Source organism: Piliocolobus tephrosceles, chromosome 11 (genome assembly GCF_002776525.5).
Source record: "Piliocolobus tephrosceles isolate RC106 chromosome 11, ASM277652v3, whole genome shotgun sequence".
NCBI lineage: Eukaryota > Metazoa > Chordata > Mammalia > Primates > Cercopithecidae > Piliocolobus > Piliocolobus tephrosceles.
Genome location: NC_045444.1, coordinates 63,164,510 through 63,181,529, shown reverse-complemented (window position 1 = coordinate 63,181,529; position 17,020 = coordinate 63,164,510). Strand labels below are relative to the sequence as shown.

The 17,020-nt window shown below is 43.0% G+C and overlaps 1 pseudogene; it reads right to left on the bottom strand.

Annotated features, from left to right (window-relative positions):
• Nucleotides 1-1,106: 1,106 nt before the first annotated feature.
• The window catches only part of LOC111542805, a 61,207-nt pseudogene continuing 45,293 nt past the window's right edge, over nt 1,107-17,020 (bottom strand).

Here is a 17,020-nt window from a genome sequence, read left to right as displayed (position 1 = left end):
CCTGAGGACTCCCCTGCCTTGTGGAACTGTGAGCTAATTAAACCTTTTTCTTTGTAAATTGCCCAGTCTTGGGTATTCATAGCAGCATGAGAACGGACTAATACAGACCTACTGCATAATTTGTGGAGACTTGTGCAAAATGAAAATGCAGGGTGCCATGTTCAAAACTTATTAAGAATTTCAAGACATGACATCAAAGTATTAAGCCAAGCCAGGACCCTTATAAGCGCTGGACTCTGTGCAACTGCAAAGGTCATATGCCCATGAAGTCTGCACAGTGCCCTGTCTAGAGCAGGTACCTGGTCTCTTTCCAAAAATTTATTCACTTGCCATCTTGTATTTACTTCCGCTTTCTCATCAGCCACTCATTTCTTAAGTGTTCCTAATCTAGTTTCTGCCTCAGGCTGCCACTCATTTCTTAAGTGCTCCTAGTTTCTGCCACAGGCTATAGAAATTGTTTTTCCAAGGTCACAAGCGATTATCTAACTGTCAGATTAATTTCCCTGTTCTTAAATGTTAATCCTGCCTGACCTAGGGATTAACAGTACTGCCTGTTCCTCCTTTTTTTTTTTTTTTTCTTTTTTTGAGATGGAATCTCGCTCTGTTGCCCAGGCTGAAGTGCAGCAGCATGATCTTGGCTCACTGCAACCTCTACCTACTGGATTTAAGTGATTCTCCTGCGTCGGCATCCCAAGTAGCTGGGATTACAGGCATGTACCAGCATACCTGGCTAATTTTTATATATTTTTATTTTTCATTTTTTGAGTTGGAGTTTTGCTCTCGTTGCTCAGGCTGGATTGCAGTGGTGCGATTTTGGCTCACTACAACCTCCACCTCCCAGGTTCAAGTGATTCTCCTGCCTCAGCCTCCTGAGTAGCTGGGATTACAGGCGCGTGCCACCATGCCCAGCTAAATTTTTGTATTTTTAGTAGAGACAGGGTTTCATCATGTTGGCCAGGTTAGTCTCAAACTCCTGACCTCAGGTGATCCACCTGCCTTGGCCTCCCAAATGCAGGGATTACAGGTGTGAGCCACCCCACCCGGCCCTGTTCCTTCTTTTTGATGTTTTCATTTTTTGTCTTTATTAAGGACAATGATTCTTCCCTTTAGTTCATCATTGCTTCCTTCTGGATCCTTCCCTTTTTCATTTTCTCTCTCCTCTTGTTTCCATAAGGTTTTGTCACACTGAAGTATGGAACTTCCTGAGAAACTTTGTGAAATGCACCCATTGTTCTCCTAGGAGTGACCACTTTCCCTGGGAAAAGTATGAGGTGGTGTAAGTGCGTGAGAACTCTCAGGGAATTTGTACATGCCTAGTGGGAAGCTAAATAAGAGGTTAGGCTTGATTAGTGTGTTTGTTAAGATGACAAGATATATCACTTCCTTCTCCCAACACACACTCCCCCCCCCCCCATACACACCCTCCACAGTTGAGTGATTTAGAGACTGAGGAGGTAATTTGATACAAGAAGTATCGAGGAGTCATTCACAGGGACTATGTTCTCTTTCAGACAAATCCCAATTTGGAAGTCTGAAAAGGCTGAAATCTTTTTGGTAGGTGCTTTACGAATGACTTTCACATAAAACTTTAATTAAATAAATTAGTTACACTTTTACTAACTTGTCTTCTGTTATCAAAGTGTTGGCCATGACCTTTACAATGGGTAAGGAAAGGTGTCACACCTCCACTTTTTCCCCCATAAAATTGACCTTTTGAAGAGATCAGGACAAATTAATTTGTAGGATGCTTTACATTTTGGATTTATTTGATTGTTTTCTCCAGGTGCGATTTAACTTGATTCTCTATCTCCTTCATTTCCTATAAATTGGAAGGTTAAATCCAAACTCTTATTAACTTCAAATTAATCAGGTTGAGCAAAAATATATCAGAGTTGATGATGTGTACTTTAGATTGTTGTGTCACATCCGGCGGCACACAATATCAGATTGTCCCACTCTTTGTGATGTTAAATGTCATCAAAGTGGTAAAGCCCTCCTTTGTAATTAGAAGGTCATCTGTGAGGTGGTACTTTGGTCCCATGCAAATATCGGACCCCAAAACAACCTTTCCCATTATGTGTTAGCATTCTTGATCACCCTTGACTGAATTACTATTTCATTAGGGATGACAGAATGATGACTTTTCTAATTATATCATTTCCTCTACATTTATTAGCTAGCATTTATAAATACACACACACACACACACACACACAACGTTTCTTCAGCTGGGAATGAACTACAATTCCTCCTTAAAAGACAGGGTAGGTGCTTTAATTACCAATTTTCAGAATAAGAAGTTAGTATAACAGTCACCTTCAAAGGTGGCAAATTATCTTTTTTCTCTCTGAGTATCACTGTAGATTCATGGGTTTTTATTTATTCACTGTTTTATAATCAATTGCAGTCATTATTTCTTTTGATATTTAAATTACCCCAAATTTGGCCTCTGTGTCCTTTTGAATTCTCTCTCAGGTGCATTTGAATTTTATTAACCAAAACAAACTCTATATGGTGGAATTTAGGTAACATTTGGAAGAGATTTGGGGACGAGGAAAGGGAGAGAGTGGCTTCTAAATAGGTAGGGTATCACTGCCAGCAAGATTGTCCTTGGAATCAGCCAGCGTAAGCACATCTTGACCTGGGAGTCTTTTCTTCCTTCACATTGAAGCCCCAGATTTACAAAAAAGCTGCATTGTTTTCCATAATTAATTGGCAGTGGGGGACCAAAATTGCTGTATGAATGTTTGGCTCATTTGTAAATTAAGAACTGCCTGCTTACCTATGTAGGAATGGTGAAGATAACTATAACCCAAATGTAATTCATTAAAGGGAAATACTCATCAGTAGCAATATCGGATATTAAATGAGGAAACTATGTTAGTATGTAGTGACATGAGACTTCTGACTGAGATGTGTGAGAGAAAACAGATCCACGGGACCTTCCACACACACAAACTTAGCTGTCCTGTGCCTTGTTCCTTTGTGTCCTGCTGAGTTCACATTAACAAATGAATCCCAGGCCAGGCGCAGTGGCTCACGCCTGTAATTCCAGCACTTTGGGAGGTCGAGGCGGGCAGATCACAAGATGAGGAGATCGAGACCATCCTGGCTAACACGGTAAAACCCCGTCTGTACTAAAAACTACAAAAAATTAGCCGGGCGCGGTGGCGGGTGCCTGTAGTCCTAGCTACTCGGGAGGCTGAGGCAGGAGAATGGCGTGAACCGGGGAGGTGGAGCTTGCAGTGAGCCCAGATCACACTACTGCACTCCAGCCTGTGCGACAGAGCGAGACTCTGTCTCAAAAAAACACACACACACAAAAACAAATGAATCCCAGAGCTTTGGGTTATCTTAGCTCTCCCTGAGAGAGCTATGTCTTAAGAAAATTTCTTGTGACAATAATACCTTAACCCAAAGCAAACATTTTCAAATGGTGGGAATAAGAGTCAGTGAAGCAAGTCAGTGAAAGAATTTGATTTTAGACAGAAACTCTTTAAACAAGTCACACCATAATAGCTCCTTCCAATTCTGCTGTACCGAGCTCTGGCCCAGGCTACGATCTTAACAGCTATATGGCTGTAAACAAGGTAGAACATGGAGATTAAATTACCTGAATGAGCCAGGCGCGGTAGCTCAAGCCTGTAATCCCAGCACTTTGGGAGGCCGAGACGGGCGGATCACGAGGTCAGGAAATCAAGACCATCCTGGCTGGCATGGTGAAGCCCCGTCTCTACTAAAAAATACAAAAAACTAGCCGGGCGACGTGGCGGGGGCCTGTAGTCCCAGCTACTCAGGAGGCTGAGGCAGGAGAATGGCGTAAACCCGGGAGGCGGAGCTTGCAGTGAGCTGAGATCCGGCCACTGCACTCCAGCCTGGGCGACCAGCGAGACTCTGTCTCAACAACAACAAAAAAAATTACCTGAATGACAGGAAATCTTCTTTCTTGTGGAAGCAAGGACAAATGCTTTCATGTTGCTGTGAGTATAGTAATGCTGAAGAGATATTTAATGTGCGAAATTTAAATAACACTCTGGGCTGGGCGCAGTGGCTCATGCCTGTAATCGCAGCATTTTGGGAGGCCGAGGTGAGAGGATCACCTGAGGTCAGGAGTTTGAGCCCAGCCTGGCCAACAGAGTGAAACCCCGTCTCTACTAAAAACACAAAAATTAGCCAGGTGTGATGGCATGCATCTGTAGTCCCAGCTACTTGGGAGGCTGAGGCAGGAGAATCGCTTGAACCCGGAAGGTGGAGGTTACAGTGAGCCGAGATTGTGCCACCGCACTCCAGCCTGGCGACACGGTGAGACTCCATCTCATAATAATAATAATAATAATAAAATAACACTCTGTAAAGGCTTAAAGAATGCAAGACATTTAAGGTTGCCTGTGTTTTCAGTAACCTCTCAACCCCGTTTCATTCTGTTTACTTAAATTCCCATTTAGATTTTAGAATACTTTTGCTTTATTTGCTGATTTTAATTTCTTTGTATTTTCCTTTCTTCTGGTTCATCTGATCCTCTTGCTATTACTGACTTAATTAATTTCTTGGGCTCTGGCATCATTTTTCTTCCCACCAACAACTTTTTAAATGTATACTTCAGTTTTTGTAATCAATAAACTTTTGGTTTTCTTTACTAAGTAAATATGAAGGGGACACTGCTAAGCCTGTATCTTATACAAAATTATACACAATCTTAGATGGCAAATAATTTGAAAATTAATCAAGGATCTAGATTTGCCAAGCTTAAGTGTGATTCAGGTATTCCTCCTCCCCTGGATTAATCTAAGCAGAGTCCTTCCCTAGCTGAGATTCTTTTTGTTACTGTTGTTTACCTTAGAGCTCTGCTCAAGTAAACGGTCTCTCTCTGTAAAAGGAATCTGGGTATGAGCTGCTAAGGAGTTACTTCTGCCCCCACATCATTAAATGGAAAAAAAAGTGTATCAAGTAAAGTGCTATTTTATTTATTTTTTATTATTTATTTATTTGAGACAGAGTTTCACTCTTGTCTCTCAGGCTGGAGTGCAGTGGTACCATCTCGGCTCACTGCAACCTCCGCCTCCTGGGTTCAAGTGATTCTCCTGCCTCAGCCTCCCGAGTAGCTACAATTAACAGGCGCCTGTCACCACGCCCAGCTAATTTTTTGTATTTTTAGTACAGATGGGGTTTCACCATGTTAGCCAGGATGGTCTCAAACTCCTGACCTCAGGTTATCGGCCTGCCTCAACCTCCCAAAGTGCTGGGATTACAGGTGTGAGTCACTGCGCCCGACTATTTTTTATTTTTTTGAGGCGCGGTCTCACTCTGTCACCCAGGCTGCAGTGTAGTGGCATGATCTTGGCTTACTGCAAACTCTGCCTCCCAGGTTCAAGTGCTTCTCGTGCCTCAGCCTCCCAAGTAACTGGGATTACAGGCGCCCACAACTACACCCAGCTAATGTTTGCCTTTTTAGTAGAGAACTGGAGAGAACTGGGTTTCACCATGTTGGCCAGGGTGGTCCCAACCTCCTGGCTTCAAGTGATCCTCCTGCTTTGGCCTACCAAAGTGCTTAGATTACAGGAGTGAGCCACTGCCCCCGGTCTCCAAGTGAAGTGCTTTTATTTGTGATTATTCAGCTAAGCAAACAAATATGCTGGTTACATATTAGACACATTCTGCAGCCTCCAAAAGCTTTCATAAAAATTAGAATAAGAAGTCGTTATAGAAATAGAGATGATTAAAAGGTTTTGGGGTAGGCATCTTTTCCTGTATTCTTTTAAGATACTTTTTTTCTAGCTTTTATTTATTTTGTGGTAAAAATATGTAATATTAAGTGTGCCATTTTCAGTATTTTAGAATTACAATTAAGTGTCATTAATTGTAGTCACAATATTGTGTGACCATCACTACTCTCTATTTCCAAAACCTTTCCATCACTACAAACAGAAACTCTGTACCCACTAAGTAATAATGTCCATTCTTTTTCTCCCAGTCCTGGTAACCTCTATTCTGCTTTCTGTTTCTATAAATTTGTCAGCCATTTTAAAAAGATGAGCTTTGGCAGCTGTGTGGATGGGACATGGCCTAAGGCAGGGTCCCCAACCGCTATGCCACGAACCAGTATTGGTCCATGGCGTGTTAGGAACCAAGCTGCACAGCAGGAGGTTCATCTGTATTTGACTGAATTATTATTTCTTAGAGCGAGAGTGGAGCTTCATCTATATTTACAGCTGCTCCCCATTGCTTGCATTACCGCTGGAGCTCCGCCTCCTGTCAGATCAGCAGCAGCAGCAGTGGCGGCAGATTCTCATAGGAGCCTGAACCTTACTGTGAACTGCACATGCAAGGGACCTAGGTTGCATGCTCCTTATGAGAATCTAATGCCTGATGATCTGTCACTGTCTCCCATCACTCCCATGTGATATGATCTAGTTATAGGAAAACAAGCTCAGGGCTCCCACTGATTCTACATGAAGGTGATTTATGTAATTATTTCATTATATATTACAATATAATAATAGAAATAAGGTGCACAATAAATGTAGTGTGCTTGAATCATCCTGATAACCATCTCCCCACCCACTGTCCCAGTCCACGGAAAGATTGTCTTATGATGAAACCCATCCCTGGTGCCAAAATGATTGGGGACTGTTGGCCTAAGGAATGCAAAGGAATGAAACTTAGCTCTTTTCCTTCAGGTAATTGTAACAACATAATGTTTTGAAAACTATTCTTGTTAGTTTCTGTTTTGCTTTTCTCAGAACCCAATCTTTGCTGTAGTTGGCAGAGATGTTGATCAGGCTGGCAGAACTGGGATATGGAAAGGGTACAAAAAGAAAACGCTACATGGTATTCAACTTTTGAAAACAAAATAGTATTATGCATGTCAGTAGCCTTGCAAGCAAGCTGAGTTTTCCTTTTTTTCTTTTTCTTTTTCTTTTTTTTTGAGGTCTCACCATGTTGCCCAGGCTGCAGCCCAGTGGCCCAATCATAGCTCACTGCAGCCTTGACCTCCAGGGGTCAAGCTATTCTCCCACCTCAGCCTCCTAAGTAACTGAAACTACAGATGTGCACCACCACACCCAGCTAATTTTTAAAAATTATTATTTGCAGAGATGAGGTCTCACTATATTGCCCAGGCTGATCTTGGATTCCTGGACTCAAGCAATCCTCCCTCCTCAGCCTCCCAAAGTGCTGGAATTACAGGCATGAGCCACCTCACCTGGCCACAAGCTGAGTTTTTATCTTAAGAGATGGTTTTTCTAAATTCCTTTTCCCCCTTTAATATATCACTTGCTGAATCAGGAGGGACCAACTCAAAGTTTCGTGTTATTGAAAGGATATTCTTCTGTTTATGTTAGCAAAGCCACAGGTCTTGCTAATCAATGGTAGAAAGAGGCCTGATGTGGTGGCTCACACCTGGAATCTAAGCATAATAATTTATGTAATTATTTCATTATATATTAGGGAGGCTGAGGCAGGAGGATCACTTGAGCCCAGGAATTCGAGACCAGCCTGGGCAACATGATGAAATTCAATCTCTACAAAAACTACAATCACAGCTCACTGCAGCCTTGACCTCCTGGGGTCAAGAGATTCTCCCACCTCAGCCTCCGGAGTAGCTGGAACTACAGATGTGGGTGGTGCACGCCTGTAGTCCCAGCTACTCCAGAGGCTGAGGTGGGAGGATCCCTTGAGCCCAGGAGGTCGAGGTTGCAGCAAGCCGTTATGGCACCACTGCACCCCAGCCTGGGTGACAAAGCGAGACCCTGTCACACACGCACACACACACTAGAGGGCAAATAGGTTAAGTTTGCCTGCAAGTAACAAAAATACTGCAGATAATAGTGGCCTCAAGGTGAGAGTTTGTTTCTTTGCCATATTCCGGAATTCATTAAAATAACTGAAGTTGGCTGGGCACGTTAAATTTGCCTGCCAGTAACAAAAATACTACAGGATAATAGTAACCTCAAGGTACAAGTTTGTTTCTTTGCCATATTACAGGATTCATTAAAATAACTGAAGTCGGCTGGGCACATTATATTTGCCTGCAAGTAAAAATACTACAGGATAATAGTAGCCTCAAGGTACAAGTTTGTTTCTCTGCCATATTCCAGAATTCATTAAAATAACTGAAGTTGGCCGGGTGCAATGGCTCACGCCTGTAATCCTAGCACTTTGGGATGCCGAGGCGGGTGGATCACCTGAGGTCAGGAGTTTGAGACTAGCCTGGCCAACATGGTGAAACCCTGTCTCTGCTAAAAATACAAAAATTAGCCAGGTGTGGCACATGCGTGTAATCCCAGCTACCAGAGAGGCTGAGGCAGGAGAATTGCTGGAACTCGGGAGGCAGTGGCTGCAATGAGCCGAGATCGTGCCACTGCACTCCAGCCTGGGCGATACAGCGAGACTCCATTTCAAAAATAATAATAATAATAATAAAAATAAAATAACTGAAGTCTACCAGGTTGTCAGACCAAGTCTGTTACAGCATTCCATCGTGTTAGGGACTTAGGTTCCTTCTATCTTGCTATCTGCTGTGCTTCACAGAAGAGATAAAATCTACATTCCAGCCAGCAGGAAGACACACGGAGAAAGAAGAGCATATCACCTTTCTTTAAGCATACTTCCAGTAAATATACAATGTGTGGTAGAGAAGAAGAGATTTCTTTTTTTTTTTTTTTTGAGACAGGGTCTGGCTGTATCACCCAGGCTGGAGTGCAGTCATGCAACCTTGGCTCACTGCAACCTCCATCTTCTGGGTTCAAGCAATTCTCCTGCCTCAACCTCCCGATTAGCTGGTACTACAGGGAGGCACACCATGCCAGGCCACTTTTTTTGTATTTTTAGTAGAGACGGGGTTTCACCATGTTGGCCAGGCTGATCTTGAACTCCTGACCTTAAGTGATCCTCCTGCCTTGGCTTCCCAAAGTGCTGGAATTACAACTGTGAGCCACCATGCCTGACTGGGGAGAAGAGATTTCTTTCCTAACTTATTGCTAGGTTCATGGCTGAGGCTTCTATAATAAAAAATAAAAACATACAAATTTATTCAGTAAGACTTTTATGTGACATAGGAGCCTTCCTAAAGAAATGAAGACCAAAGAAACAGGTAAGCTTGTGTTTTTTTTTTTTTTGTGCTTAGGTTTGATGAAGAAGTGGACAATTTTAGAGAAGTATGATTGAACAGAGAGGGTAGGATATAATGATGATGACCTTATGGAAATTTGAAAGGCCTGTTTGTTCAGATTCAGTATGTTCCCTTTCCTTCAGGTATAGGAGGAGTACCTCTCAAATGGGGGTCTTATAACCTGCTTCAGGGGAGACAGGTCAGGGAAAATGAGAGTGACTTCCTGCTTCCGCTGTTTTCTCAAATGCCAGGGTGCCATATTTCAGGGTAGCATATCCTGAACGCCATCAGTATGTTTACATCCCATTGTGTAAAACTTAGTTATATGGCCATAACTAACTGCAAGGAAGCGAGACAGTAGGTGCTCTATCATTATGGAAGAAGGGGCATACAGATATTAAAGAATAACTAGCACTTTTTTCCACAGGAGGGGAGGTAGTTTAAAGAATGAGACTGCAAGATAGAGGGCACTACGGAGTGGAGGGCTATAATGGAGGCTTCTGAACAGGTTAAAGGCAATCTTTGTGAGGGCAGTGAGTATCAAGAGTAGGTTAGGGGTCGGGCACAGTGGCTCATGCCTATAATCCTAGCACTTTGGGAGGCCGAGGCAGGGGGATCATCTGAGGTCAGGAGTTTGAGACCAGCCTGGCCAACATGGTGAAACCCTGTGTCTACTAAAAATACAAAAATTAGCCAGGAGTGGTGCATGCCTGTAATCCCAGCTACCCGGGAGGCTGAGGCAGGATAATCGCTGGAACCCGAGAGGCCGAGGCTGCAGTGAGCCGAGATTGTGCCACTGCACTCTAACCTGGGTAACAGAGTGAGACTCTATCACACACACACACACACACACACACACACAAAAAGCAGGTTAGGCTCTGAGTACATCAAGAGGCTGGGAAATGGGTTTTGCTGGCTAAGAAAGTAACAAAGAAAATTTCTCTTTTCTATAACTGTGGCTAAGACTGGTCCTGTCCTGTCTTTGCCGTAAACTATGTGGGAAATGACTTTCCTTCAGAAAATGAGTCCCTAAAGAGAAGGGAGCCTGATGACCATCTCTCTCCTGTTGCCTTGAAGAGCCAGGAGGTAGGAATAAGGGGAGTCAAGCAAGGCCTTAAGCAGACTCTAATACTCAAGCTGGCCCTGTTGCCTTTGGAAGAACGTGGCTCTGGCGAGTAGCAGCAGGTAGAGGTGTATAATCTGGGATATGTGCGGCTCTGATGCCTTCCGTTTTAGAAAGGACTCTGCTTCCCTCTGGCCTTTAATTTATGCCACATAGGCACAGGGGCTACATAACATAGTGGTTTACAGCAAGGATTTGGGAACCAGACTGGTCAGATTTGAACTCCAGCACTATTCCTTGATACCTCTGAAACCTGGGACAAGTAACTTAGTCACTATGCATGAAAAGAGATAATAATACTAGTACTTTCCTCATACTACAAGACTACAAGATGTAATCAAGACCAGAAATATATAAGCACTGTAAAAACAATGTAAAACCAAATGAAAATTTTTCACTTGTATATTCCAAAAATAAAAAAAAAAAGCTATTTGGGATTCTTATCTACTTTGTCCCTATAGTCTTATATATTGTTTCTCTTATGTCAGATTTCTAAGTGGTGGTTCTATTTTGTTTTTTTTACAAAGTTTTAATAAGGTTTTTTTTTTTGGCAGAGCTAGCTGAGGTTTTATTTTGGACCCCCCAAAAAAAGCAATTGAATTGTTCTGTAGCTGGAGGCATGGGGTAAACGGGGTGTCCAGGCAGTAAACTCCACCCGTGGGTGGGCTGAGAGTTAGGGCTGAGCCTCGGGTGGGTCACCTGTTCCCTGTGCTCCCCTGCGCAGTGGCCTCCCTCCTGGGCTCTGGGGCAGCTGCAGGCGGAGCAGGCTGGGAGGGGCTGCCGCAACTGTTCAATGGGCAGGACTTCAGAGGACTCGGGCACCAGCTTCCCATTGCGGTTCTCTATCTTCTTCACAACCATGGCCCTGGTGGAGCTGGTGCGGCTGAAGGAGCTGGAGCCCACACCAGAACCAAAGCTGGAGCCCAGGCCATAGCTGAGGCCGGGGCTTGTGAGGCCCCCATAGGCCAAGCTCAGACCACCTGCATAGCTGCTGATGGTCTTCGTATGGTTACTTATGTTCTGCATCCCAGACTCCAGCCAGCTCTCCTCGCCCTCCAGCAGCTTCCTGTAGGTGGCGATCTCCATGTCTAGGGCCAGCTTGACGTTCATCAGCTCCTGGTACTCATGCAGCTGCTGCACATGTCCTGCTTGGCCCACTGCAGGGCAGCCTACAGCTCAGACAGCTTGGCGTTGGCATCCTTAATGGTCAGCTCCCCACACTACTCGGCATCTGCAATGGCGGCCTCCAGGAAAGCCCTCTGGCCTTTGAGACCCTCAGTCTCAGCCTGGAGCTGGCTGATGTTTGGGTTCATCTCAGAAATCTCAGTCTTTGTATGCCGCAGGTCATCCCCGTGCTTCCCAGCCAGCATCTGCAGCTCCTCATACTTGATCTGGTACATGCTCTCGGCCTCAGCCCGGCTGTGGTTGGCAATCTCCTTGTACTGTGCCTTGACCTCAGCGATGATGCTGTCCATGTCCAGGGAGTGGCTGTTGTCCATGGACAGCACCACAGACGTGTCTGAGATCTGGGACTGCAGCTCCTGATCTCTTTATACAGCTGCCTGAGGAAGTTGATTTCGTCAGTCAGCCCTTCCAGGCGAGACTCCAGCTCTACCTTGTTCATGTAAGCTTTATCCACACTCTTCTTGATGAGAACAAATTCATTCTCCATCTCTGTGTGCTTATTGATCTCATCCTTATACTTGTTTTTAAAGTCCTCCACCAGGTCTTGCATGTTGCCAAGCTCTGCCTCCAGCTTCAGCTTCTTCTGACCCAGAGTGTCTATGCCGCCTAAGGTTGTTGGTGTAACTCTCAAACATGTTGTCCATGTTGCTCCGAGCCATCTTCTCTTGCTGCAGGAGGCTCCACTTGGTCTCCAGCATCTTGTTCTGCTGCTCCAGGAACCGCACCTTGTCTGTGAAGGAGGCGAACTTGTTGAGAGTCTTGATCTGCTCCTTCTCTTGGGTGCACAAGGCCTGGATGTTGGGGTCCACCTCCAGGTTAAGGGGGCTCAGCAGGCTCTGGTTGACTGTGATGGTGGTGATGCCTCCCATGCTGCTGGCCCCACCATAGCCTCCACCCAGGCCACCCCAGAAGCTGCTGTTGCCCACTCAGGAGAAGCTGAGGAGCTGATGCGGGCACCGGACCCACTAGCATAGGAATGGCTGCTGAAGGCCCGGGGGCCAGAGGTAGACACCTTGTAGGACTTCTGGGTCACCCTGATTGGACATGGTGGAGGCAGGAGTAGAATTAGGCAGACAACCAGACGGAGATTCCAGAAGAAGTGGAGAAGCTGCTGCTTATTAATAAGGTTCTCATAAGTATTGAATTAATTACAACACAATACATAGTAAAAAATCAAAGTTAGCTATTATATATTAATATTATTATATTAGGGCCCATAGAACAAAATAGAGAAAATGGCTGAAAAAATGAAACTATAAGGAGTCTACTTAGGCTCAGAAAATAGATAGATGGTGATGACCTATAATCCTTTTAGAAGTTAATAGATGAATAAATACGGGTGGTTCTCAGTTGTGTTATCAGTTCATGCAATGGAAATAACCTTGAATCTATAGGAAATGACAGACACAAATGGGGTAAAGACTGAGTTACTGAATTATTTTTACAGTTGAGCAATATTAAATCCAAAAATGTTACCTGTTGCTTATATAACAGATCTATGCTTTTGGTTAGTCCCTTGCAGCAATTATGAAAATCACAAAACTGCAAGTAAAAAGCAAAGTTCAATTCAGATTTTCTTGGGAGTAAATATATGTGACCAAAACAGTACCATTATATCAAAGAGAAACAATATAAAGGGTTGTAGGGACAGAACAGATAAAACTCTTAAGTGTCTTTTTGTTTTCCTTTTTTTTTTTTTTTGAGATGGAGTCTCCCTCTGTAGCCCAGGCTGGAGTGCAGTGGTGCAATTTCAACTCACTACAACCTCCACCTCCTGGATTCAAGTGATTCTCTTGCCTCAGCCTCCCAAGTAGCAGAGATTACAGGCACCTGCCACCACACCAGATATATTTTGTTTTGTTTTGTTTTGTTTTGTTTTGTTTGAGGCGGAGTCTTGCTTTGCTGCACAGGCTGGAGTGTAGTGCCGTAATCTCAGCTCACTGCACCCTCCACCTCCTAGGTTCAAGCGATTCTCCTGTCTCAGCCTCCTGAGTAGCTGGGATTACAGGCACACACCACTATGCCCAGCTAATTTTTATATTTTTAGTAGAGATGGGGTTTTACCATGTTGGCCAGGCTGGTCTCAAACTCCTGACCTCAGGTGTTCTGCCCACCTCGGCCTCCTGAAGTGCTGGGATTACAGGTGTAAGCCACTGTGCCCAGCCTTTTTTTTGTATTTTTAGTGGAGATGGGGTTTCACCATGTTGGCCAGGCTGGTCTCGAACTCCTGACCTCCAGTGACCTGCCTGCCCCAGCCTGCCAAAGTGCTGGGATTACAGGTGTGAGCCACCATGCCCAGTTTGTTTTCCTTTTTGAAAAATACAGGCAGACAATCTTCATTTGGTAGGATTAACCATGCTGAATTTACAATAACACATTTCTGGCCTTGTTTACATCCTGTAGCTTATTCGTAGAGCATACTACCTAGCATATGTTGTGTGTTTACTTCAAGCTTATAATATCAGCTGTAAATTTTGTTCAGTTCAAGACTATCATAGTCTTTTAAAGATATAAAGATATATTATTTTAAACATTATCGGGTATACAAGTGAAGCCAGAGTAATTCTTTTCAGTAAATATTCCAAATTTCTTCAATTTTTTTTAGATGGAGTCTCACTCTATGTCCCAGGCTAGCGTGCAGCGGCATGATCTCAGCTCACTGAAATCTCTGCTTCCCGGTTCAAGCAATTCTCATGCCTCAACCTCCCAAGTAGCTGGGACTACAGACACCCACCACCACACCTGGCTAATTCTTTTTTCCTTTTTTTTTTTCTTTTTTGAGACGGAGTCTTGCACTGTCGCCCAGGTTAGAGTGCAATGGCTCAATCTCGGCTCACTGCAACCTCTGCCTCCCAAGTTAACACTGTTCTCCTGCCTAAGCCTCTCGAGTAGCTGGGATTATAGGTGCACACCACCACACCCGACTAATTTTTTGTATTTTTAGTAGAGATGGGCTTTCACTATGTTGGCCAGGCTGGTCTCAGACTCCTGACCTCCTGATCCGCCCACCTCGGCCTCCTAAAGTGTTGAGATTACAGACGTGAGCCACCATGTCCGGCTTTTTTTGTGTTTTAGTAGTCTCGAGCTCCTGAGCTCAGGCAATCCTCCTGCCTTGGCCTCTCAAAGTGCTGGGATTAATTTTTATTATTTTAATTATCTACATGTTGTAACTATATTTCTCCTATATTTTTTCCAGCAGATTATTTCTTGGTGAAATGTCCCTTAAATCAGATATGAACCATGTGAAAATAATCATTATAAATATTCTAATATGCAGTTATTTATTTGTTAAAAATGTGGGTACGTAGTAGGTGTGCTGATTTAGATTTAAAGCAATTTTAGTTCCAGAAATATGTATTACTTTATTCATATTATTTTAAATTTGAACTTAAGCGTTAACTATTGTTAGGTACAGGACAATTGTGAATGCTGAAAATATTATTATTAAATAATAAAGCAATAAAAATGTTTTTTGTTGGGGGGAGAGGAGAAGGAAGGTTCAAATACACCTAGTCAGGGACCCAAGCATCCTAATAAAAAATCATTTGGCATTGAGTCTCTCAGAGTGTGCTTACATGTTCAGAACATTCAAAACACTTGATTTCATGTATCTGAGGGAGAGTTATCACACATTTTGATCCTCCAAATTGAAATAATTTTTTGGTTTTTTTTGAGACAGAATCTCACTCTGTTGCCCAGGCTGGAGTGCAGTGGTGCGATCTTGGCTCACTGCAACCTCCACCTCCCAGGTTCAAGCAATTCTGCTGCCTTAGCCTCCTGAGGAGCTGGGACTACAGGTGCATGCCACCATACCTGGCTAATTTTTATATTTTTAGCAGAGACAGGATTTCACCATATTGGCCAGGCTGTTCTCGGATGCCTGACCTCAAGTGATCTACCCACCTCGGCCTCCCAAAGTGCTAGGATTACAGGCGTCAGCCACTGTGCCAGCCTCAAATGGAAACTTTGAGTTTTTTCTCCTTTTGGCTGAAAAATGACTTTTTCAGTTTTGAAATTACACATTCCTTAATCTAGAGCTAATAAGTAACAAACTGACCACATGGTATAACTGTTGAAATTAGGACTGTATCATATAACAGATACCATATTATTAGTTAATCTGAGTTAAGTTTCTAAAATTTAGAAAACTGACTCTCTCTCCATGAGTACTACTATTTACTGAAGGGTAAAATAGGAGTTACATGGTGTAGTTGATGGTGTGGGTTAGCACACCTCCTGCAGGTGGGTGCCTACTGCTGCACTGAATCAGAGCCTCCAATGCCCCTGTGTTTCCCATTTGCCTCTCATGAAGCATTTTAGGTTGATTAATTCCGAGATAGGCACTAATACCATTGTTCCCAGTAATCTAGCAACATAGAGCCTTGTAAACCAAGACCTTAGACATTTCCATGAAGTCTTTTCAAGTGCTGCTTTCTACTTGCTGGCTGTCATAGATCATTGCAGCTCTACAGGAAATCTTTGGAGTGTATTTCCAGCCATTTTAGTCTCAGCTCCTTTTTTTATTTTTATTTTTTTGTTTTTTTAAAGACTAGTCAAATGTAATAGTGAGATGAGGGGAAAGAGTAGAACAAGGAGGTTGATCTGTAACTGTGACCCATCAGTTGAGATAAATCACTTCTTCGGACCAGCCTCAGCTCTTTTTGTGAATAAGGAACAGAAATCTACCCACATTAGTTCAAATAAAGGAGATGGGGATATGCAATAATTTTGGCAATTAAAATCAAATATTGTCAGCCTTCATGAGAAATAAGGCTGTACACTGAAGTTGTCAGGGACCAAGAAATCTGTATTCTCCCTTTTTTTGTCTTCCTGGGGCCAACTGGTGCCTCCTTTTCCTTTCTCTTAGCACATTTACTCCATTTTCCTTTTTCATTTAGTTGGCAGATTGATGCACTGTTTTTAAAATGGCAAACAGACTGCAAGTCTATGTGACCCTTTAGCATAATTACCTTTAGGCTTTAGGCATGTGTTTAAAATCTTGAGAAATAGGGAGAGTAAGAGATGGAGACTGGGAGAGTGGAGGAAGAGGGAGAGAATATGATTTCATGTGGGAAAGCCAGTGATGGACTTCCTTTTACTTCAAGTATCTATGATTCAGTCAACCTTGGTTGTAGAGCTGTTAAATGTTAAAGATCAATCTTGTTCATCAACAACAAAGAAATGAAAGATAAAAAACAATCATTACATTTTTATGCTCCTTGACATTTTCTCTTAGAAGGTTAGCTGGATTTTATGATATTCAATTGGCAAGAGCTTAAAATAAACAATTTGGTGGAGCAATATTGCAGTGTGGATAGAGTTTAGAAATAGACTATCACTTTCTCATACCATGTACCTGTTTCTACGTGTATCTTTTTCTTTATTTTCACGAAATCAAATATAAGCACTGAATTTCTAATTATAATCCTAGATCTGCTAGAGAGGCATTTGATAAACCAAAACTTTTGAAAATATTTAGAACTTTCAAAAGGATCAAAACCTCATTAGTGGTGATGAGAGTATTTTAAAGCTCATATGGACTCTGTAGCTTCATTTAGTTCAATTTCATAATTTTACAAACAAACAAATGGAAGAGCAGGCAA